Consider the following 23,840-nt stretch of genomic DNA (forward strand, 5'->3'; position numbering starts at 1 on the left):
TTGAGGAAATTTTACACAGAATATTTAAATATTAAAGCATGTTCAGTCACATCCATAAGGCTACATAAGCTGAAACTGGTTAAAAACTACCTGAGATCAACAATGAGTCAGGATAGATTGAACAGCCTTGCCCTTCTCTCCATTGAAAGTCAGTTGGCAAGAAAACTGGACTTTAAGGACCTCATCAAGGATTTTGCCACCAAAAAGACCCGTCAGTGGGCACTAACTGGAGTGTAAATTTCAGTGTTTAGCACTTTGTGGAAGTCTGTTTTTTTAATTTTTTTTTTTTCTTTCATTGAAATGAAGCATTTTGTTAATATGCTCCTTGATAGATAGCTGTTCTCTTCAGCCAAAAGTGTTCAATTTGTATAGATAGCTGTTCTCTCAGTCAAAAGTGTTCAATTTGTATAGATAGCTGTTCTCTCAGTCAAAAGTGTTCAATTTGTATAGATAGCTGTTCTCTCAGCCAAAAGTGTTCAATTTGTATAGATAGCTGTTCTCTCAGCCAAAAGTGTTTTCATTCATTTCATGTTCTAGCTTTTAAACATTCTTCAAATAAAACAGAAATTCAGTGAAGTCTTGGGTAATAAGATTATTTTCTGTTATACAGTACATATAAGAGTTGTTAGATTAATTCAATGTGTGATTAGATAGTAGTTAGTTGTGAACCTCATGCTTCATTCTTACAGCCGGTGGTTGGTTGGTTGGGGGAGGGGGGGCATGGCCACCACTTGTGCATAGGGCCCAGAATTTGCTGCTACGCCCCTGGTCCTTATCAAATAATGACATCATGTCAAACAAGTTTTTGTTGTTTGTGCGTGTTTGTCTGATGACTATATGGGGGTGGGGGGGCAACTAGTGAAACACAGATAAGTGTGATGCTCCTCCCTTAGTGTGAGACTCAGGAATGCTTCCAGTCAAGTATGCTGTCATGTCTAATGGTTTAAGGGAAACCTGGACGTTTCTTTAAATTGAAATGGACCTTTTCCTACAGTACTTTACCTCGCTTGTACCTTGACGTACAGTGTAGGTGAGAGATCGAGTCTCGAAACGGGTTAAAATCCAGACCTTCCTCTGTTTGTTACATTAAAATCGTCATATATGAAGAATGGCCTCCCAAAGTTTTTTTTATTGTAGGGATCCACCCCCCCCCTTTAGTGAAACAGGACTCTTAATACTGATGTCATACTTAGGCCTACCTTCTATGTGTTTTCCCATTGTTCATTTATTTATGTCTATATTAAAATGTCATATTGCACAGTTATTTAAGTCAGAGGACTAAGCATTTCACTGTATGCTGTACTTTGTATAAATGTATGTGACAAATCTTGAATCTTAAAGGGAGTGACCAAGGGAGTGGGAGATCCGCATCGATATCAAGCGGCAACATTCTAATCTGAACAATGAAGCCAACCTGGAAGTTTGTAAAAATTGCAATAAAAAATCTATGGGTGACGTCACAGACGCTTTGTCCATATTTTATACAGTCTATGATCGATACCCATGGGCCCTTGGAGCCGAATGTGGTACAGACTCTGGTACAGGCAATGATCGATCGGATGGTGTTCAGTAAAGTAATGAGTGTTTGTATTGAGGACTGAGTGTGAATAATTAGCGAATAAGTGTGGCATTTTGATAGGTTGTGTTTTGAAAAACTAAATCAAGTTAATTGGGGGCCAAGCAGCGAATAGACTAGAGATAGACTGGCAGGTTCCACGTGTCATTGTTGATACAAGGCTAGTGTTTGTGGATTAGCCTTATATCTTACAAGAACTGGTGAAAGGGATTTTTTGAAAAAGCTTAGACTGAGCGACCTTAAAATGACAATGCATCCCATATAGCCTAATAGCCTAAGTTCAACAGTACAATTAGCAGCATTTCTTAAACATTATAATTTATAAGATATATATTTTATTATTATTATTTATTTTTTTTTGGGGGGGGGGGCGTCGTGGCGGGGGGTGTCCTGGATTTTCACAAATCAAATGTGGCAACCCTAACTGTCAACAGTTAAAGCAGACATCCACAGACCAGACATTTTTAGGCTATTGGATTTGCGTCATAGGCTGCAGATTTTCATTTGTAGATGCATCCTTTACAGTTAATAGCTGCCTCACATCCCTCCTTATTTCAGATTTAAAATGTGCAAGAGTGCATTAGTGTACAATTTAAATAGCCATTTTAATCACTATTTTCCTCTCATTTCTGTCTCAAAAAATCCACTACAGTAAAGGCACATTATGGGTAATTCTGTCTTCTTCACCTGTTGCGCAAAAGCCTCATTTCACATTCTTTCTTTTATTAATGGCCTCTGTACAAATAGTTAAAGGACTCACACTTTTAATTGATCCCTGCATGCATGCACATAGTACATGAACACCTGCATGCAAATCCCAATACATGTCTGCTTTACAGATTTTAGTGCATAAATGTTCCCATAATGCCTAACAAACAAAATCATGCCAATTAAACCAATACAAGTACAAAAACATTTTTGTCAGTAAGATCAATGATTAGAATATAATAAGATATTTCAAAAACGACTTGCAAAAGAGATTAAGATGACATTTCAGTAAACTATTCAAAAACAATATAATGCCATGGATTGATTACCATCATAACACAACTATTATAATCTTTGATTAATTGTGTCAGTTATGTAACTTACAGTAAACAACATTAAGAACCTGTATAACATGATTTCAATTAATCAATTGAACGGTAAAATCGCTGACTCTGATTATTCAAATACACGATTGAAAACATTATCTCCCACCATTTAAAACGAAAGTGAGCTCAATATCTTTTATGACCTAAATGACCTTCAGATATTTGCTATGTTAAGTTTGTACACTCTCCTCTCCTCATTCATTTCTATGTTATACTCCCAGCAAAAACTAAACAAAAGAATAAGTAACAATATAGATAGATAGATAGATAGATAGATAGATAGATAGATAATGTAGATAGATAGATCTAAAGGTCTAAAGCCGAGTAAAGAATTTGGCTCTTCTTCTTGAAGGAGTCTGGATTTGCTCGTACAGTTCCTTAAATTTCTGAACATTGTCATCATCTCCCATCTCCTTTGTCTTGTTAATGAAGTAATGTAGATGTGGAAGTATGGACATACAATCCCTTTTTGAGCCAGTGGTCTTCAGTTTAAACATGCACCGGTAGGCTTTCTCCAGCAAATTTGACATTTTAGCTTTCGATTTATTCAGCTCCTTCTCAACTGCTTTCTTAACGTCCACTTGTTCACCATAGTGTTGTTTCAACTCCACAGCGTGCTTCACAACCTGTCTCTTTTCAGGTATGAAGATCTTCCGCTGTTTGACATGACTGGAGGCTGGGCACTTCCCAGTACACACTGTACACCTGTTATTTTTCATAACAATGCAAGCGGATGTGTGCTGGACCCACCCACAGTCTGGATAATGGCAGTTCTCCTGGCATATGGGGCAGCACATTGCTCCATTGCTCAACTGCCATAGAGACGACTTAATTGAAACCTTCCCTTTGTACGGTTCTTCAACTTCAAAGAGGAAATTTTCATTTTTGTCCAATTTTCTTTTGTTCTTTTCCAGGGCCTCGTTTGTCTGCTGAAGCTTGTTCTGGTTCATGATCTCCATGGTTACGGCATCTTTTAGGTTACTGACACGAGCTTCTAGCCTTTTACGCTCTTTCACACAAATTTCTGATGCATCTGTAAATCCCAGTTGGCTATCTTCCAGAAAACCCCAAAACTCTTTCATGCTGTCCCTTCCTAGGTTCCATGCTGCATAGTAGGCGCGCTCTTGGTCCTCTTCATGCCGCTCTGTTTGTTGGTTGTTGAACAGAAAATGGAGAGGCTTTCCGGCAGGATCTTTGGCACAAGGCACCTTGGCTTTACGGAGGGACGTTAGGACGTTTGTAGCAGGTATTCCCTCAGAGTGAGTGAAGAACACTGCGGTCTTCTTCTCTATACCTTCACCAAACTCTGAGAGAATGGGCTCAAAGATGCAGTGATGGAATTGTGTGACGTAACTCTGTGTAGATCTCACCACAAGACCCACAGCATCGATTTCATGGATTCCATCCTCACATCTGAACAAAAATCGCAAGTTCTCTGCAGTCTTCTGGTCAAGTTCTGTCCAATCAGCACTTCCATATCCCGGAGAGTCAATAATTCTCAGACATGAAGAACTAGTTTCCACAAAAACTTCATAAACTGTGATGTCAGTTGTAGTGTTTTGTTTTGTGATCTGAAACCAGACTCCGTCCTCCCATTCCACTCCCAGTATGAAGTTGATGATGGTGTTGATGAGAGCTGTTTTCCCAGCACCAGTTTCTCCGATCAAGAGGACCGTTTTTGTAGGTACAGTCTTGTCTCTTTCTCCAAAAGTCCATCTTCTAAGTGCTGAATTTCCCTCAATGTTACTCTTCTCTGTTGGAAGCAAATAACATGCTGGTGTGCCTGTTTTTATTGGTTGACATTTCTCGATTAATTCTCTTATGGAATGATTCCCATCAGGTCTGCCATTGTCCGAGTCTCCACATGCTAGAGGCTTCCCTGCAAAAGATGTTGATTTGCTCTTTGATTAATTGGGTTTTATGAGCGAAGGGGAATGGTACAGTAACATGTTAAATTCAATTAAAAATGGCTTCCACAACTGAAGTCTTGTTGTTTCTCCTGCCGGATGTTGTGATTGAAATATGATACCTGTGTGTGTGGTGTGGACGACGGCCAGACTGTGATCTCCATTGCTCAGTGTGGTGCAGACACTGATGGTGTATTCTGTGTCTGTCTGTAGGTCGGAGAAGTTGTATCTGAGGGATTTTGTGTAGACGGTCTCGAGAGCTTCCCCATCTTTACTAAGGGTCAGAGAGTAAGAGAGCTGGTCTAGTCCTGCTGGCTTCCCCCATGTCACCGACACAGATGTCTCACCAGCTTCAGCAGTTAGGGTCTCTGGTACAGGGAGTTCTATAAAAACATTGTAATGGAATGAAAATAATATTGAAGTAGTGTTTAACAATTATACAGATTGTTGTTTTGAAACTGGACAAAGGATTGGGGCATATGATTGTGGAGGAATGTGAAAGAGAGATTCCACCTCATACAGGCAATTTGAAGTTTGTCAAAGAATTACAGAACACATTCCATAGCTAACTGACAAACACCCTGTCATGATTATGTTTGCGTTAACGATCATTTTGCCTAAAATACATGTGAGGAGCTAGCTTAAAGGGCCCTTCAGGTAAATGTTGGGGACAATTCGGGTTGGCAGTTTCACTCTGGAATAGTCTTCAGAAGCCAAAAGTTAGCAAAAAAGGACACACCTGTGCGACCAGTGATACATGATGGTGAAGAGTGATTTGAAATGGCACACCTGTGTGGACTGTAGTGACTGCAGCTTGGCTCTTTATTCCGTGCAGTAGCTGAGTGGAGACAGAGACTGTGTACTCGGTGTTTGGCTTCAGCCCTGTGATGGCTGAACTGCGGCACTCTGAGGAGATGGTCTGTGGCTCAGTCCCTTCACTCTGGTAGGAGATCAGGAAGCTGTGTGGAAGCTGCTTCGTCTCACGTGAGAGGCCCCAGCTAATGTTAGCCGATGTTGCTGTCACTGAGTCTACTGTTAAATTCTCAGGGACTAAGTCATCTGCAAGAAATGCAAATGGTAAAATAATTGTATTTCAACTAGCTATATCATAAAAATGAATACTTTAATTGTTGCATAGTTTAAAAGTAGATAGTTTAAAAGTTGAATGTAGATAGTTTAAAAGTTGTTGATAGACAGATAATTTAAGGAATGTTGATAGACAAATAGTTTAATGGATGTTGATAGACAGATAGTTGAATGGATGTTGATACACATAGTTTCTCAAAGTGTGGACCGCAGCCCACCTGTGGGCCATCAAGGTATTGCCGTGAGAGGTAGCCTACATTACTTTATTTATTTTCAATTTTGTATTTTAGATTGACATACTTAAAATTTAATGATTACAGAGTTTAAATTCAAAACATAGCTAGAGATATTAAGCCTAGGTCATCAAAGTGACATTCATTTGATGTTGATCCGGAACATTTTTGATGGGGATGTTAAGGCAGATAGTTTAATGGATGTTGATAGACAGATAGTTTAATGGATGATAGTTTAATCAATCTTGATAGTTTAAAAGTTGATAGTTTAAAAGTTGAATGTAGATAGTTTAACAAATGCTGATAGACCGTTTAATGGATGTTGATAGGCAGATAGTTTAGTGGATGTTGATAGACAGATAGTTTAATGGATGTTGTCTATGATGTCATAATACAGTGGATGATAGTTTAAGTTGAAATTTTAATTTAAATGTAGATAGTTTATGGATGTTGGTAGACAGAAAGCTTAATGGATGTTGATAGGCAGATAGTTTAATGGATGTTGTCTATGATGTCATAATACCAATGCAAAAAAATAAGCTTGTTTTTTGTTAATATCTCAAAAAGCATAAAGTTTACAAAAATGAAAAATACATAGCAGCCTTGTCCTTTATGCCCTATACAGACTACACGATTTTTGCCACAGTTTTGTCATAGCAGACAAATTTCCAGTGTCGTGCCCAAATATGAAAAGTCAAGAACGACGACAAAGGAGGAACGCATCTTGTAATGTGACATATTCAACAACCCGTGATTTATTGTCTGCGACGTTCCACGACTCCACGACCAAAAGTCTTTGGAGAATCTCCTACAACTCCTGTGTTGGCACTGACACTATGAGGAGATGGGACGAGAAGTCTACGATAGATAGGCTACATGATCTTGTAATGTGGCCAATCTCCCGACTAAGACGCAGGCAAGAATTTGTGGTTCTCTGATCGCCTAGTCTGACATGGTCAATCGTTAAAGACCATTGTAAAAGACAAAAAAAAGTGTAATCTGCATAAAGTATCAGACATTACAAAGTCTGAACGAAGTTACTTTAAACGGTTCAAGCTGAATTAATTAAATACATTTTGGTTATAGAATAATAATAATAAGATTTCAGATAACAGTACAGTGCATTTTGCCTGTAATAAATGTAAATGTAAAATGATTTCAATAGCATGTAAATGTATAACAAGTATCTTCTTACCTGCCAAGTGAGCCAATGTGATTTTATTTGGAGCTTGAATAATCTTATTGAGCTCCTCTAGTTTCTGAACCTTCTCAATGGCTCCGGTTTCCTTCATCTTCTCAATGAGGAAGTCAAGATGAATGAGAGTGTTGGAGTTCCTCTTCAATGCAATGTCTTCCAGTTTGACAATACATTGATAAACCTGTTCCAACAAGGCGGCCTTTTTAGATATTGATTCCTTGAGTTCTTCTTCAATTACTGTCTTGTACTCCTTTAAATCGGTATATCGTCGCTTCAGTGTCTCGCTGGTTCTTGTAACCTCTCTAGTTTTAGGCTCATAGATCGATCATCTTCTGCTTGGCATGAGCCGAGACAGGGCACTTGTTTGTACACACAGTGCAGCGGCCATCTTTCATGACGCTACACCAGGAGAGGTCTTTCACCCAGCAGCCAGGGTAGTGGCAGTTCTCCTTACAGAAGAGGCAACAGGTGGCAGTCTTGGATAAATGCCACCAGGACGACTCGATTGGGACCATGGCTTTGTAAGGCTCATCAACTGCATAAGTGAAGTCTTTCTTTTTTCTTGATTTCCCTTTATTTTCCTCCAGGGCTCTTTGAGTCTGCTGTAGCTCTTTCTGTTTCAGTTCCTCCATCTTGATGGCGTCTTGCAGGTTGTTGACACAGGCCTCCAGCCTTCTGCGCTCTCTCAGTACACCCTTTGTCATCTTCAACTCTTTTGCGTCAATACGCTCCAAAAAACTGAAAAAGCTTTCCATACTGCGCTGTCCCAAGTCCCAGGGCCTCCTGAAGTGTTCTTCTTCACGGTTTTCAGTTTGTCGGTTGTTGAACAGAAAATGGAGTGGTCTCCCACGGTCATCTTTGGCACAAGGCACTTCAGCCTCTCTGAGGGCAGTGAGGACGTTTTCAGCAGGTAGACCATCTGAGTGTGTGATGAACACCACTATGTGTTCCTCTATATCTTTACCAAACAGGGAGAGAATGGCATCAAATATATACTTCTGAAATTCGGTAAGGCGATTCTGTGTAGACTTCACCACAAGACCCACAGCATCGATTTCATGAATACCATTTTCAGAGCAGAACAGCATGTCCAAGTTCTGTGAAACCTGCTTGTCAAGCTTTTTTGATGTAGTATCTCCGTAACCCGGGGTGTCAATAACTCTGAGATATGAAGAGGATGTTTCCATCTCATACACAGTGATTTCACTTGTCTGAGATTCCGTAAGCAACTTCTTTTTGTTTTCCTCCGTAATCTGAAACCAAAGTCTGTCCTCCCATTTCACCCCTAAGATGTGGTTGACCATGGTATTGATGAGAGTTGTTTTCCCAGCTCCAGTTTCTCCAACCATGAGGACTGTTTTAATCTTCCTACTCTTGTGTTTTCCTCCGAAAGTCCATCTTCTGACGGCTGAATTTCCATCGATGTCACTCTTTTTTGTTGGAAGTAAAAAACATGCTGGATTGCCTGTTGTTAGTTGTTGGCATCTCTCTGTGAGTTTTTCGATTGGCAAAAATTCGCTGGGATGGCTGTGAGAGAAAAGAAACAGACTTAGGCTTTTGATGGGCTGTGTACAAGACTGGTGGAGGACTAGTCAGATAACTATAGAGACATTACCAAAATACACAAGTATCCCCTACAGGGTCTTTGATATCCATGGCAAGATTGATGACACTTACTTTTCACTGTTGACTGGAGACTTGGTTGGCCCATTTCCTATGGAATAGTTTGATAATAATGATCAAAATAATTTAATATTCAATGAAGTGTTTTTCCAGCTCAAGTTAAAAAATGAAGCAATGCACACACATTACTCTGAGAAGAGCCTTTACACCTGTAATCACCATGATCACCTTACATTTTGAGGGACTAGTTTCTCAGCAGTGGCAGAATTTTATCTGCTCCAGTTAGTAGTACTGCGCCGAAAAGTAAACAGACCTATGAAACAGACTATTGCAATGCGATGCAAGGGTAGTTTTATTTCTAACACTTTTCTATCAACACAACTCGTGGTTCAATTACAGACTGAATCAGATTGTCCTCCAGGATTTCCATGTATGTTGCTGAATTCATTTTACTTTTACCTTTACAAGCCTTCCAGGGCCTGCAATCGAGAAGTATCCCCACAGCATGATGCTACCAACACCATTCTCAATTTTGGTCTCATCAGACCAACAAATTTCTTCCATTTGACCATGGAGTCTCCCACATGTCTTTGGATGAACTTTAGTCAAGATTTAAAGAGCTCTGCCACTCACCCATAGAACTTTGACTGTGTCACGGACTGCTTCTTAACTTGACCCAAATGTAGGACAGCACACAAAGAGTATTCTCTCACCGACTTTACTGACAGAGTGCAGCACAGGAACAATACAACAATGACACATCACAAAACTAGGGGTTTATATACACAGGGATTTAACAAGGCTAACAGGGCACAGGTGGACAAGAGACAAGGTAAAACAAGAGACAGGTGACTGCAAGACATGGACTGAGAACTGAGACATGGCAAGACAAACAAAGGAGCACATGGCTGACAGGAACTAAAACACAAGGACAGGAAGTAAAACACAGGAGCATATGGCACAGGAGGCTCAGGGAAAACAGGATCGTTACAGTACCCCCCCTTTAAAGGCCGGATTCCAGACGGTCCAACAGAAAAAAAAGGAGAAGGCCAAGCAGGGTGGGTGGAGGGGGCCAAAGGCAGGAGGGTCAGGCAGACGGCCCGGCGGATGGCCGGTCAGAGACGGAGCCAGAGCTGGATCAGGAGCCAGAGCCGGCGCAGGAGTCTGATGCGGGACTGGAGCCGGAGTCGAACTCGGGACTGGATCAGATGCCAGAGTCGAACTCGGGACTGAATCAGGAGTCAGAGTCGAACTCGGGACTGGATCAGGAGCCGGAGTCGAACTCGGGACTGGATCAGTAGCCGGAGTTGGAGCTGGATCAGGATCAGGAGCCTGAGTCGGATCAGGATTAGGAGCCGGAGCCAGATCCAGAGCAGGAGCAGGAACTGGAACTGGAGCCAGGACTGGAACCGGGACCGGTGTCAAAGTAGGGACCGGAGCCGAAGTCGGAGTTGGGACTGCATTGGGGACTGGAGTCATGGGAACAGGGAGGTTAGGAACAGGAAGGGACCAGAAGTTGCAGGGAGGCGGGACCGGAGCGTGGCGAGGAGCCTTGACCGGAGGGAGGCGAGGAGCCGGGACTGGAGGGTGGAGAGGAGCTGGGACAGAGAATGGAAGTGTCACTGGAGGAGCGCACTGTGCGGCTGGCACTGAAGGACACAAAGAGCTGGCCACTGGAGGAGACAAGGCTTGGGAAGGTACCGAAACAGAAATGGCCTCTGCGGTATCAGGATCAGGATCAGAGGTGCTCAGGGAAACCTTCATGGTCTGTTGACCACTCCTCAGTGGACCAGTCATCGTCGTCTTCGGTGGACCAGACGTCCTCATTGTCCACCAAGAAATGCTCCCAAGAAGGCTCCCAAGGAACATTAGAATCAAAATTGAATTTCAAAAACTGATAAATGCCCGCTGGGTCTATGCTTTGCTGTGTCATTCTGTCACGGACTGCTTCTTAACTGGACCCAAATGCAGGACAGCACACACCGACTTTACTGACAGAGTGCAGCACAGGAACAGTGGAGCACATGGCACAGGAGGCAAACAAAGGAGGGGCAGGGAAAACAGGATCGTTACAGACTGGTGAAGAACTCAGGCAAAAGTTGTTGTGTGCATAGTCTCTCTCATCTCAGCTGCAGAAGCTTTTACATTCTTCAGAGTTGTCATAGGTGCCTTGGTGGCCTTACCCTCACCATTGTTCTTCTTGAACAGTCACTCAGTTTGTGGTGTTGGCCTGCTCTAGACAGATTTGCACATTTGCCATATTCCATCAATTCCTTAATGATGGATTTCACTAAACCTCATGGCAAGTTCAGTGACTTGAAAATTTTTTGTATCTATCCCCTCACTTATGCTTTTATGCTTTTCAATAACCTTTTCTTTGAGTTGTTTTGAGTGTTCTTTTGTCTTCATGGTGGAATTATAGCCAGGAATACTGATTGACCAGTGACTGGATCCTCCAGATGCAGACGTCTTTCTATTGCTATACACATTCACTGCACTCAGGCAATCTCCATGTCACTAACTGTGAGACTATTAGCACCAATTGGCTGGATCGCTGTTGGCGTAGGATGTAGTCACTTTAAAGGGGAAATCCGGCCGATCTTACCTGAATCTTGATCACTAGATGTCACTGAGTACTGTTGATAGGGAAAAAAACAACAAAAATCGGTGCTAGCAATCTGGAGTAGCTGCAGCTAATGCACAGAGCTCCCAGTTAGCTACAATGCCAGTTTTTGGGGGCATGTTATGTAACTGCACTATGTAACTACATTACTGTGCAAGCCGCAGGCATCATTTGGACCGTTTCCATGTAGTCACATAGTCACTGATATGGTCATAACCACTACAGTGCTCAATTACCTATTTTTGAGGGGGTACTTAAAGGAACACGCCACCCAATGTCAGTAGTAATATATGTTCTTACCTTAACTTTCACGAGTTGAGTCATACCTCTCCCGTGTCGGTACGTGCACTCAAACGCTCTGGTGCGCGGCTGGACTGTGTTAGCATGTTGCTATGCTAGCGGGCTTTGCCGTATTTGCGCGTGTTCCTTTAAAGTTTTCGTAGAGAGGGTATGACCTCCTAGCCTAGAAATCTAGACGCACCGTAGCGGCAGCAAATGTAATTTGCAGCCAGGGTAGTCTAGTGACTCTCCGTTGGCTTGCGAGCTGGAAAAACCAAACTTCGGTCAGGCCAATCACATTGGTGGACGGGCAACATAATGACGGCAGAGTTGCAACGGTTCCGTGTGAATTCCCTGCTAATTGAAAACATGCTAGATGGATGCTGCTGCTGGCGAACAGCGGTCTTTGAATCGTGACTCGAGTTAAGCTTTTTTTTAAGTTGGCAAAAGTTTGTTCAACTAGCCAACTAGCTCCGCTGGTGGGAAAACATGGGACTCGTGAGTTGTAGCGCTATCCTAGTGTAACCTGCGCGATTCAGTCCTGCACGCGCCCGGACTCGAACCCACGAACAGCAGCACCTCGGATCGGGAGGCGAGCACGCTAACAATTGAGCCAATAGCCCAGGCTAGGGCTGGGCGATATGGACCAAAACTGATATCCCGATATTTTGGGGCTGATTGGCGATATACGATATCGATACGATATTGATATTTCAAACAGAAAGAGCGAAGTGCTTCATATATTCACTCAACACAACAATTATGACAACACAGCCAGTTTTAATTATATTAATTTCAGACTGCTCTAACAGTGCTGTGCAAAAAAGTGTAAACAATAACATAGGCCTACAATAGGCGTAGGCTACACTTGCTCTGATAAAGCTGTGCAAATAACAAAAGACCAAAAGTTGACCCTGACGGACAACGCAGGCCTACATTGTACTGCACAATGCAATAGGCTATTTTGGGCACAACAATATTGAAAAAACCTGCAGTTTTGTCACACAATGCAGTTTTTTTTACCTGTAAGGGTTTGATAGGGCCTAGATGACAAGCAAATGTAGACTATGATGGCCTAGACATGTTGCTATCAACAACAAAAATAGTTTTAAACAATTCAAGGCTACTTAAACAACGTAACTGAGTCACTCATCAAGAGTGTGATATACGCTACCGTCGTTTTGTATGCGTTCATTTTTGCATGTTCCGGTTCGTAAGAAAAATCCCTATGCACGATTGAATGGGGTTTCAGGAATCATAAAAAATGATGCCCTAACTGCTCGCGAGTCGCGTGCATATCCTCTTAATAAAACCAGTGTGTAGGTTGTCTCCCTGAGGACTTTAGATCTGCTACTGTATATCGCTAAACGCAAGCATTCATCAGTGTATTTAAATTAGCTAGGCTATGTACCAAAAATGACATTTTACCGTGAGTCTGTAAAATGTGTTGTAACTTAAATCTGCGTGTACAAAACCGCTTGGAGTTCCAGTGGAATTTTGATTTCACAACGAGAATTCTCGGTCTAGCCGTTAATGTGCCGACGGAATAGGCATCAGCACCAACCTCTGATCAAGGTAAACAAAATCTGACTCAGTGTCCGTCATGTTTGAAAGTTTGTAGTGCTGCGAGGGAGAACGTGCACACGCAAGGGGCGCAGTTGAGCAGAGCTGCGGCTATCTGAATGGTCTGAACACAGAAGAGCAAGTGGTTTTGATAAAATGGCCTATTATTTGACATAATACCGGTATTACGATATTGTCTCAACTACATATCGTTTTCAAAAATATATCGGTCGTAGTCGTAATACCGATATATCGCCCAGCCGTAGCCCAGGCTACTGGCTTGCATGCCAGCAGCACTCTTGAGGCGTCGGGGAGTGAGGTTTACCAACGTTCCACAAGCACAGCTAAGCTAGCTGGCATCCGTTACACTCACCCCCCTAAACCTCACTCCCGATCCGGGTCACGGCACCAATGTAACCTGCGTTGTGTTGAACCTGCGCGATTCAGTCCTGCACGCGCCCGGACTCGAACCCGCGAACAGCAGCACCTCGGATCGGGAGGCGAGCACGCTAACAATTGAGCCAATAGCCCAATAGCCCTGGCTTGCATGCCAGCAGCACTCTTGAGGCGTCGGGGAGTAAGGTTTACCAACGTTCTACAAGCACAGCTAAGCTAGCTGGCATCCGTTACACTAGCGCTATCCTATTGCATGCAGAGGGAATTTGAAAGACAACCGTTTATCTCACCCCACGGATTGAGCACTGCCAATGGTGAGTTCCCAGACCCTACATCTTGATGTGGGTCTGGCTCGTCAGGCTAATGACCTCTGTGAGTCTATGTCTCTATGTCTTCTAGACTTTCGCTGAAGTGACCGATGGGAAAGGAGGTAGGTGACAGTGCAAACTTTACATTTAAACGGTTTCTGCACAATGTATGAGTTGAAAACACATCTTGTCACGTAAGGACCCTGTTCATGTTGCACAGAATTTTTTATTTTGCATTTTTAATATTTAATTGTTTTGTGTCTGTTAAGAGGCACAAAGGCAGTCTTTAGAACATGCCCCCGTAGCTAACAGGGGTCGTTTTTCCCCCCTATCGACAGTACTCGGTCGGATATCTCCTTTAAGGAGGGTGAATATGTATGCAATAGCTTATTTTGCATTATGTATTTAACATTACTTTGTAGAAATTTGCTTTCACTTTGACATTAAAGAGGGGATTTTTGTAAACTTCTGTAAAAAAAGGCCAAATTAAATTTACAAAGATTATTAAAGCAATAAAAGGGGAAATATTCAAGGGGGGTGGGTGCTTTTTATAGGCACTGTAGCTACTGCACTGATCAGTCTTGACTGACGTACCCATCCATATCCCTACTGATCAGTCTTTACTGGCATACCCATCCATATAGCTACTGATCAGTCTTTACTGGCGTACCCATCCATATAGCTACTGATCAGTCATTAATGACGTACCCATCCATATAGCTACTGATCAGTCTTTACTGACGTACCCATCCATATAGATACTGATCAGTTTTTACTGATATACCCATCTATATAGCTACTCTTTACTGACGTACCCATCCATATAACTACTGATCAGTCTTCACAACTCATCTTACTGTAATGCCTTAATAAAAAATGAGGAAAATCCAACCTTTAAGGACACCAATTTTCTTTGAGAATAAATAATGTATAATACATAAATAAATGTTTATGCCCCCTTAAAATACAGGGGGCATAAGTATACATACCCCTATATAATGCCTTATACATTATAACATAGGGGGCATAAGTATACATACCCCTACTTGAATGCCTTCATACAGATATACGCTACCTCCAGACCGCTGCGCTCCTCAGACGAACGACGTCTAGCTCTACCTCCGGTACGCTCAGGCCAATCCAAACTTTTCTCATCTGTTGTTCCTCGCTGGTGGAACACACTGCCAGTTCCTACAAGGGCAGGGACATCCCTCTCCATTTTCAAAAAACTCCTGAAGACCCAGCTCTTTAGAGAACATCTCCTCTCATAGCAACACTTACAACAAGTCTTGTTGATCCTAGCACTCACCAGCCGTCTTAAACTGACACTCAACTGTTAAAAACAGCACTCACTGATGCACTTATTCTTACTGTACTCTAATGTTTTTTAAATTGTCCTAATATTGTTGAGAATTGCTCTAAAACTTAAACTGTTTACCATGTTGTTAGTCGCTTTGGCTAAAAATGCGTCAGCCAAATGTAATGTAATGTAATGTAATGTAATGTAATGTAATGTAATAAAATTCCCATAGAGGCAGGCAGATTTTATTTTTTAAAGGTCAGTTATTTCATGGATCCAAAATACTATGCATCCTGATAAAGTTCCCTTGGCCTTTGGAATTAAAATAGCCCCACATCATCACATACCCTTCACCATACCTAGAGGTTGCCATGGTTTTATTTCAGTTAGCCTAATAGCTGGTTTGATTTGCATTGAGAGATGATTTTATGGAAAGTACCGATATGGTGAAGGGTATGTGATGATGTGGGGCTATTTTGATTCTTTAGCATGTGTATGTACAGGGTATGTAAACTTATGAGCACAACTGTATGTTCAGATTGAAACTTGTTACCTGTGGTTATGGTGCGGAGGACAGCCTTACTCTGATTTCCATTCAGGCTAGTAGTGCAAACACTTATTGTGTATTCTGTGTCTGTTTGAAGGTTGGAGAATGCATATTCCACAGTATCTGTGGAGACATTCTCCACACATTCTCCATCTTTGCAGAGTGTCAAAATGTACGAGACTTGATCCAGTCCTGCTGGTTTCCTCCATGTTACTGACACAGATGTGGCATCAGTTTCAGTCACTAGGTTCTGTGGTTCAGGAATCTCTGTAGAAGAAATATATAGCAGAATACTACATGGAGCGATTCATTAAACAAATTAATTCCTCGGTACAACTGTCAACGCAAATGATTAAAAAACAAGCCTAATATTAGAAATTAAACGGGAATATTTGAATATTATTATAATGTTTAATGTTTGTTGGCCACTGACATGGTTACTCTCAGAGTTGTTGAGTCAGACTAATATAATAAAACAAAGATATGCAATTCAAGTAATCATGCGTGCATGTATGAGAGTAGCCTGGCCATTTGCCATCCCCTTGGTACGCTTCGCTTCTACAAGGGTCTGGGATCTCGGCTATTGACGAACGTTTGCAAGCTGGATGCATGGTAGAAGTTTGAAATGATTGGATCTGATTTCACCCAATCGCTAACGTTTGGCCGTGACATATGTTATGCGCCAGCTCGATCGTGAAGTAAGCTACACTACAACGCTCAGAAATTGCCCACAACAATCATTCCCCACCAAAGCGAACAAGATGGATGTAAATGACCATGACAGCTTTGCGATACAAATGTAAAAGTTAGTGGAAGAATAGCAAATAGCAGATTACTATTCAACAGTAAGGTTGAAGATAACATATTGTAACGCCGATGAGAAGTTAGGAGACGGGGAGGCTGATATATCGTTCCAAAACTCCGGTAGTTTATTTCCTATAGATGTACAGGCTAGTGCACGTACGCAACAGGAGGTGTCCACTACAAAACAACAAACTGATCGCTGATAAATCACGGTCTCAATCACTCGTCATTCACACTCATCGGCCAAAAACGCAACACAACTCACTCGCACGTAATCCACTTCTACTCTGACTAAACTTACTAGACGTCTTAGAACCCCCTATTCTATTCCCTCCCCTTATCGATCGCTAACCTATCTGAACCCCTAAATATTCACTCCCGGACACCTCCCCCCAATCAAAACACATCAGAACTCATTGACACATTCTATGACACAGGAGGGAGAGGGAGACACAAACACTCGCACACACACACACGCACACGCCGGGAAAACAGAAGACACAGGGGAACGCAGGGGAAAGCCCAACACGGGGGCAAATAGCCTCGGCGACGGTGCTACAATATCATCACAATTGTCAAAGCTAGATGTGATCATTGAAAACACGCCGCTTCGTTCATACTGGGTCTGCCGCACATGCTGTAATTTAATATTGAGGCTACTGCGCGATAGGGGTGTGCATTGGCACTGCACTCACAATTCAATTCGATTACGATTCACCAGGTAACGATTCGATTCAATTCGATTCTACGATGCATTGCAATGCATTGCGATGCATCAAAATTCTACTGCACACAACAAGGGAAATTTTGAGGTCATGAGGCAATACAAGCAGTCAGATATTGAACAGATTTTATTGGCTGCTATGTGTGTATTATCACTCTCCTGTATCTTTGACATAAATGTCATTAAATAATGGAATTTCACCATTTTAGGGGCAAGGCTACTTGGCCTTCAGTTGGGCATATTTGGTGGGGGGCACAAAGGCCACATGTCAGGGCACCAAGGCCAAAGTTAATACAGTAGTAGGCTATACAAATGATCAAAGTTGTATTAAGCCTATTCACAGCAGTAGACCTGCATCACTGTAGCCTATGAAACATTACAAAAACATGAAACATGGCATATTACATAGAACTGTAAATCATTTGATCATCTAATATTTAGATATCTAGGATATATTTAACATTTATTTTATATTTGGCCTGTTATGAAATCATGTATTGAACAATTTAAGCACAGCTCAGTTTTAAGAAACTCAAATAGCATAGATGCATGCTTAGCATTTTGTGATCATTAAGGCCACTTTCACAAACTCTTAGTCAGCTGTCCTCTGATTTACCGATATCTAGGCGATATTTGTAACATCTATTTTGTATTTGGCCCATTATGAAATCATGTAGAATAATTTAAACACATTGTAAAACTAAAGCCCAAATTTGGAGACAACCATGCATGTCGAAATTTGCTGCAAATTCAGAACTGGATTACTCTGGAACGGCTAACTGTACAGGGGACTGCTTTACACCTTTGTGTTCAGTAAGGTCAGCTGTTTATTCTGATATATGGTTTGTTATGTGTTGAACGAAAGGTTCGAAGTATTCCACCGAGATTAATGTAGGGAGATGGGCGCAGAACCTTCAGTAGAATTATGATTAAATTGAATTATATATTATTCACTTAAGTGTAATTTTCTCGCGAACCGTTCACCACAGCAATTAACGGCTAAAAATTGAAACTTCACAACTTTATTGTCCACTCAAGGCCAGAAAATAAACAGGACTGAATTGCTTTATTAACTTATGCCATTGCCAACTCCTCGAGGACTACAATTCAAACACAGCACAGAATCTCGACATCGTCTCTCACTCCCGCCTCCTGCTCGCTGATTGGCTCGGAGTCGAATTCCCCATTGCGAGCGAGGCCACAAAAAACAGGTACAAAAAACTCTTTGGTGTTGCTTTAAGACAACGTTTATGAACAATAATAACTAGCAAAAGGCTACAAGGTGGCAGACTGTCGATAAACAGTTTAACACTGTGGCCAAGTGATGTGAGGTGTTGATGAGGTTATAAAATCTCTACATCAAAGCAAAATATTCTTGAAACAGGCCAGAGACACCTAAGGGTTTAGAGGTGTGACTGGGGTGCCGACTCAAACTGCAACGTGTGTGGTGATGAAAGTGAATGGCAGAATTCTATGACAGACTGACTGAAACCAAACAGAAACGAAATGAAAAGAGAAAGTGGACAAAGGAGGCTGCTCTACACTCCCATCCACATCACATGACAAGATAACAATACTATCAATCTATCAATCGCAGTGCAGGTCTCTGAGCAGGCGGGACCAGATGTTATCTTTGGTTTCGACACCTGTTTGTTCCTGTCTGACTCCTTACCTGTGCAAAAACACGCTGACACACCCTGACTATTGTTCCCATGGTCACCCAGTGTGGCAACTGTGACATCATACGTGACTCCTGGAGACAGGTCCTGTATGTTTAAGTTGAGCCCTCGCACTGGGAGAGAGCATTGAGCGGTGTGGCTGTTCCAGGTGACCCAGAATTTCTGCTGCTCCCCAATCAGTCCCTCAGGAGACCCCCATTTCAGACACACAGAATCTGGCTTCACTGCGGTGACCTCAATCAGTCCAGGTGGAGGAAGATCTGTTGATGAAAACAATACTCATTTATGCATATTAATAGGATTATGTAGAACACCCTACAGACAGGGCCTCTGTTCGAAACGGGAAAAACTGCTGCCTTTTAAGATATCTAACTGGGGAGCGAGGCTGCAAGAGCGGTTCGAAATGGGAAAAAACTATCTTTGCTGCCTTCTAAGATATCTGAAAACAAAGATGGCGGATTACATCCATAATGGCTGCTGAATCTGTTGAAATGTAATTTGTGTGACATTATTTTGCTTAGATTTGTAGATTTGTAATGCGAAATAAATGCTTTACTATCTGATTATACCATTGTTGTAACCATTGATAGCGTCTGGTCTATATGTGCCGCCCGTCAAACTAATTTCTACTGTTAGCCTGCTAGCTTCTGTAAGCAAATTTAGTTTAACGTCAGTCTTTTGCTAATGTCGTACTGTAGTGTTTCTAGACACGCACAAAGATTCTAGAGTGCTACGCTCATTCTTAAAAGATTCATTCAATTCAAAGTCACGTCTTGTGAGACAGCTCTCTATTTAGGGAGGGAGGCAGCAGGCAGCTGTCTTTCGTTTCGAACGGAGCCAGGGTGTGTCTCTTACCTGAAGAATGTTAGAGGTGAAACCGAAAGAAATCTGTATCTGTAATATGACACGCATTTAACTATGATACAATCTCACACCTGTCACGATCATATAAATATCTTAGGTAGACGATAGTGATGTAAAAATGTTAAGTTAATTACAGCAAAAGTGATCCATTGTTATTATTATGGTCAACACCCCTCTTTTTTCTTTCTCCTTGACCTCACTTGTTTGGTTGATGTCCGTGGACACTGTTGGGCTTTCAGGAGGCTGTACATCAGCTGGACTGGAGGCATCATCATCACTAAAGATACGCCATAATCAATCATTAAAAGGGAAACACTCTCACCCATTATGATTAAACTTAAATATAAAACAATGCAACAGTACCCAAGGCTGTGGTTCTGTGGGGTTTGTGACTCCATAGTCTCCTTCCTTCCACTCCACAATACTCTGATAGTTCATTAGACCTGCACAAGGTGAGACAAACCAGAGAAGCACTGAAGTTTTTTCAGATCGATCGATATTAGTTGCACTATGCATGAATGAATATTTGCAAATGAAAAACCACCTCATATCAGTTTTAGCACAGTTTAGCTCAGTGACAGCACAACGCAGAGAGGAACTTTCTCTTTCAGGTTGGATACGATAATTGGTGAAGTGTGCCATCGTGTTAGATGCATCTCCATTAGGAGTTGCATTAGGCATTTAAAGAAAGCAGGAATATCGGCAAATAACATTGAGCGCAGTTAAACAGATGCACAGTTTATTACTAAATATGTGTAGTGTGTGTTACCAACATAATATGTGTATAGCTTAGTCTTTGTGAACGTTTGTTTTTTTCCCCTGAGAATACTACACTAAAAATGTAGACTTTTCAGTATCATGTACACATAGATGGTCTAATCAACAAGAGGCGTCTTCAAATGTATTTCATCACAGTTATCTCAGTTCTGTGAAGAGTAAGTCTAAAAATAACTGTGATTAGTTAGTCCATACCTTCATCTGAAGAGAGACAAAGTAATCCTTCTGTGTTCACCAAAGCACAGATTTATACTGGTGTGGGGCTCCCCCTAAATGGTATGATCCCTGTAAATCTGAACAGTTCCTGAACAGGTAGGATTCCTCTGGCACGGTTTCTTACTCCACACGGATTCCTCTGGCACGGTTTCTTACCCCACGCTTCACAAACTATGCAGTAGGGCATTGGGACAAAGTGTGGGAGGTATCTAATATGTTCACTATTCAGAAGGACATTCAATTTCACTTTCTGGGAGTTTGTCTGTTGATAAATCGTAACATTCATTCCTCTGTGCCATAATGTATGGATGGATCTCAAATGTACAGTATATAGTGATCATACATGAGCTTTTTATTGCAGTATTACAGTTCAGTTATACCTGGTAATTATTTGGTGTTGTTTTGGAGTTTTTCTTCATGAACTAAAACAATTAAATGCATTAGGCACTGGAATGCATCAAGGTACTCAACTTTTGTTATACAGCTCTGGACGGAAATGGAAGCGTTAGCGTAAATTCTGTCAGGAAGACTCAATGCATGCGTCACTCATTCATTCATTACTTCCGACCAATCACCAGTCTGCATCAGCCTTTATAATCACTTTACTTTGCACCTGCCTGTTGCTTTCAGGAGTCAATTTTCTTACCTTTTCTTACACGCCCACAGCCCCGAGTTATCTGGAACGTAGCGCGCAACAGAGAACCCAGAAGGAAGGCCTCTAGGACCCGGAAGGAGGAAGGAGTTGTCGGCGTTTGAGAGAGCGTGGAAAACACTACGGAAAGTTTGAACGCTTACGGTAAACTACACAGTGAATGTAAATTGAACAATGGCTGAGACATCTGACGGTTCTTTTGCATCTTTAAGTCTAGACGCAATGCTTAATGATGGGGATATGTTTTGGGAAACAGTCACCAGAAAGAATGCCAGGCAAAGATCAGACAGCGAAGGGGATTCAGTAGTTTCAGTAGTAACGAAAAGAAGCAAAGCTAGCAAGCCTTTGAGAAATCAGGATGATGTTTGGAAAGTGGTTATAGTGTTTGAACAAAAAGGTGGACCAGATCTACATCCAATTCATATAACCAAAGCAATAGAGAAGGACATTGGAAAGATTAACCATGCACGATTTATGGGGAACGGGAGATTACTGATCTTTGCTAATTCTGAAGAACAACAAAGCAACATACTTAAGAAAACATCACTTAATAATCTCAAGATAACTTCTCACATTCCAGGGGCGGCATCTAAGAATAGAGGGGTAATATCTGGAATCCCAATCTCAGTGACAATAGAAGAAGTCATTGAAAGTTTAAAAGAACACGGTGTTACAGAAGCCAAACGACTGATAAAAGGTAAAGAGAAAACTGAAAGCTTGTCTATTCTCTTATGCTTTAAGAAAGAGATTAATCTACCATCTAGAGTCCAAATGGGATATATGTCTTATGCAGTGCGTGAATACATTCCTCCACCTTTAAGGTGCTTCAATTGCCAACGGTTTGGTCATGTTGCTAATCAGTGCAGAGGAAAACCAAGATGTGCTAAATGTGGGGGAGAACATGAGTATGGCAAATGCGATCAAGAAACGGTGTTTAAATGTTGTAACTGTGGAGGAAACCATAGTGCAGCCTATGGTGGATGTGAAAAGCACAAGGAGGCTAGAGAAATTCAGAAATATAAAGTTTCACACAAAGTTTCTTATGCAGAGGCTGTTAAGAAAATTGAAATAGAGAAAAGAGGCTATGTTATGCCAGCTAACGCTGTTATCCCCCCTTGTCCGATAGAGCAAACGATCGGGAGATCATCTGATAATCATCAAAGATCATTCAGTAGAGAGAATCAAAGGAGCCATAAGGAACAAATTCAACATGTAAATACAGCTGAACGCCTCCAGACAGAATGTTGTGAATTTAAAAAGATGTCAGAAGACATTTTGTTGATAAAGAAAAATGACTTTCTTGCTTTTATTTGTACAGTCATTACTAAAGTAACAGATCTCACAACGGGAAATGATAAGATCAAATTAATTGTGGATACTGCCAATGACCTTTTAGGATTTAGCTCACAAACAAGTAAGATACAAAAGATGATGAATAAACATGTTGGTCAAAATACTAAGTAAAATCTTAATGGTACTTCTTATTCTCCAATGGAATGCTAGAAGTGTAATTGCTAATGGTCAAGAGTTTAAGAGATATATACATAATTTACACGAGAAGCCTGAAATTATATGTATCCAAGAATCATGGCTAAAGCCACACCTTGACTTTATTCTAAAAGGATACAATAGCATCAGATATGACCGAGAAAAAGGTAGAGGTGGTGGATGTATGACATTTATTAAATCAGGAATAGCGTACAAACGCATTGAATCTAAAGACCATGAATGTGTAATAACTGAAATTTTTAATAAAGATTGTGGTACATTTACTATCATTAATTATTATAATCCATGTAAAGCACTTACTAATGAATTATTAAAAAGTGTTCTTACGAAAAGCCACAGAGAGATCTGGTGTGGCGACTTCAATGCTCACAATAGTTTATGGGGCAGTAAACAGACAGACTTGAACGGCGAAGCTGTTGAAGAAATGATGAATGATAAAATGCTTGTATGTTTAAATAATGGTTATGGCACTAGACTCAATATTTATAAAAATGAAATGTCATGTATTGACCTTACTCTAGTAGATAAGAACATTGCTAGCAGATGTGAGTGGACAGTAGATCAAAGTACTAGTATAGGTAGTGATCATTTCCCAATTACATGTCAAATAGATGTTGGCTTTAAGATAGAACAAGGTTATATACCTCATAGATGGGTGTTTAAAAAAGCTGATTGGGAGAAATATGTGGAATTATGTCAAGAGATTGGAAGCCTATCCATAGACAATGAGCAATCAATTGATGAAATGAATGGAATAGTGAGCTCCTCTATATTACTTGCTGCTTCCCAAAGTATTCCTATTAGCCAAAGGTTTAAGAAACAAATCAATGTTCCATGGTGGAATGATGAATGCTCAGAAGCCATTAAGGACAGGAATAGAGC

General features: G+C 41.2%; 1 long non-coding RNA gene and 1 pseudogene across 1 annotated transcript; both read right to left on the reverse strand.

Annotated features, from left to right (window-relative positions):
* Window positions 1-2,323: 2,323 nt before the first annotated feature.
* On the reverse strand, window positions 2,324-19,852 carry LOC143112012 (uncharacterized; annotated as a pseudogene).
* Window positions 19,853-19,862: 10 nt separating this feature from the next.
* LOC143112221 (uncharacterized) lies at window positions 19,863-20,866 on the reverse strand. Its single transcript, XR_012984693.1, has 3 exons — window positions 20,777-20,866; window positions 20,168-20,247; window positions 19,863-20,081 (listed from the first exon to the last, which is right to left on the reverse strand). It is a non-coding gene; the product is annotated as an uncharacterized LOC143112221 (long non-coding RNA).
* Window positions 20,867-23,840: the final 2,974 nt, after the last annotated feature.

This window comes from Alosa pseudoharengus, unplaced genomic scaffold, assembly GCF_046254945.1.
Source record: "Alosa pseudoharengus isolate Yale_2024_CS ecotype anadromous, Long Island Sound unplaced genomic scaffold, YU_APseudo_1.1 YU_APseudo_1.1_scf_8, whole genome shotgun sequence".
NCBI lineage: Eukaryota > Metazoa > Chordata > Actinopteri > Clupeiformes > Clupeidae > Alosa > Alosa pseudoharengus.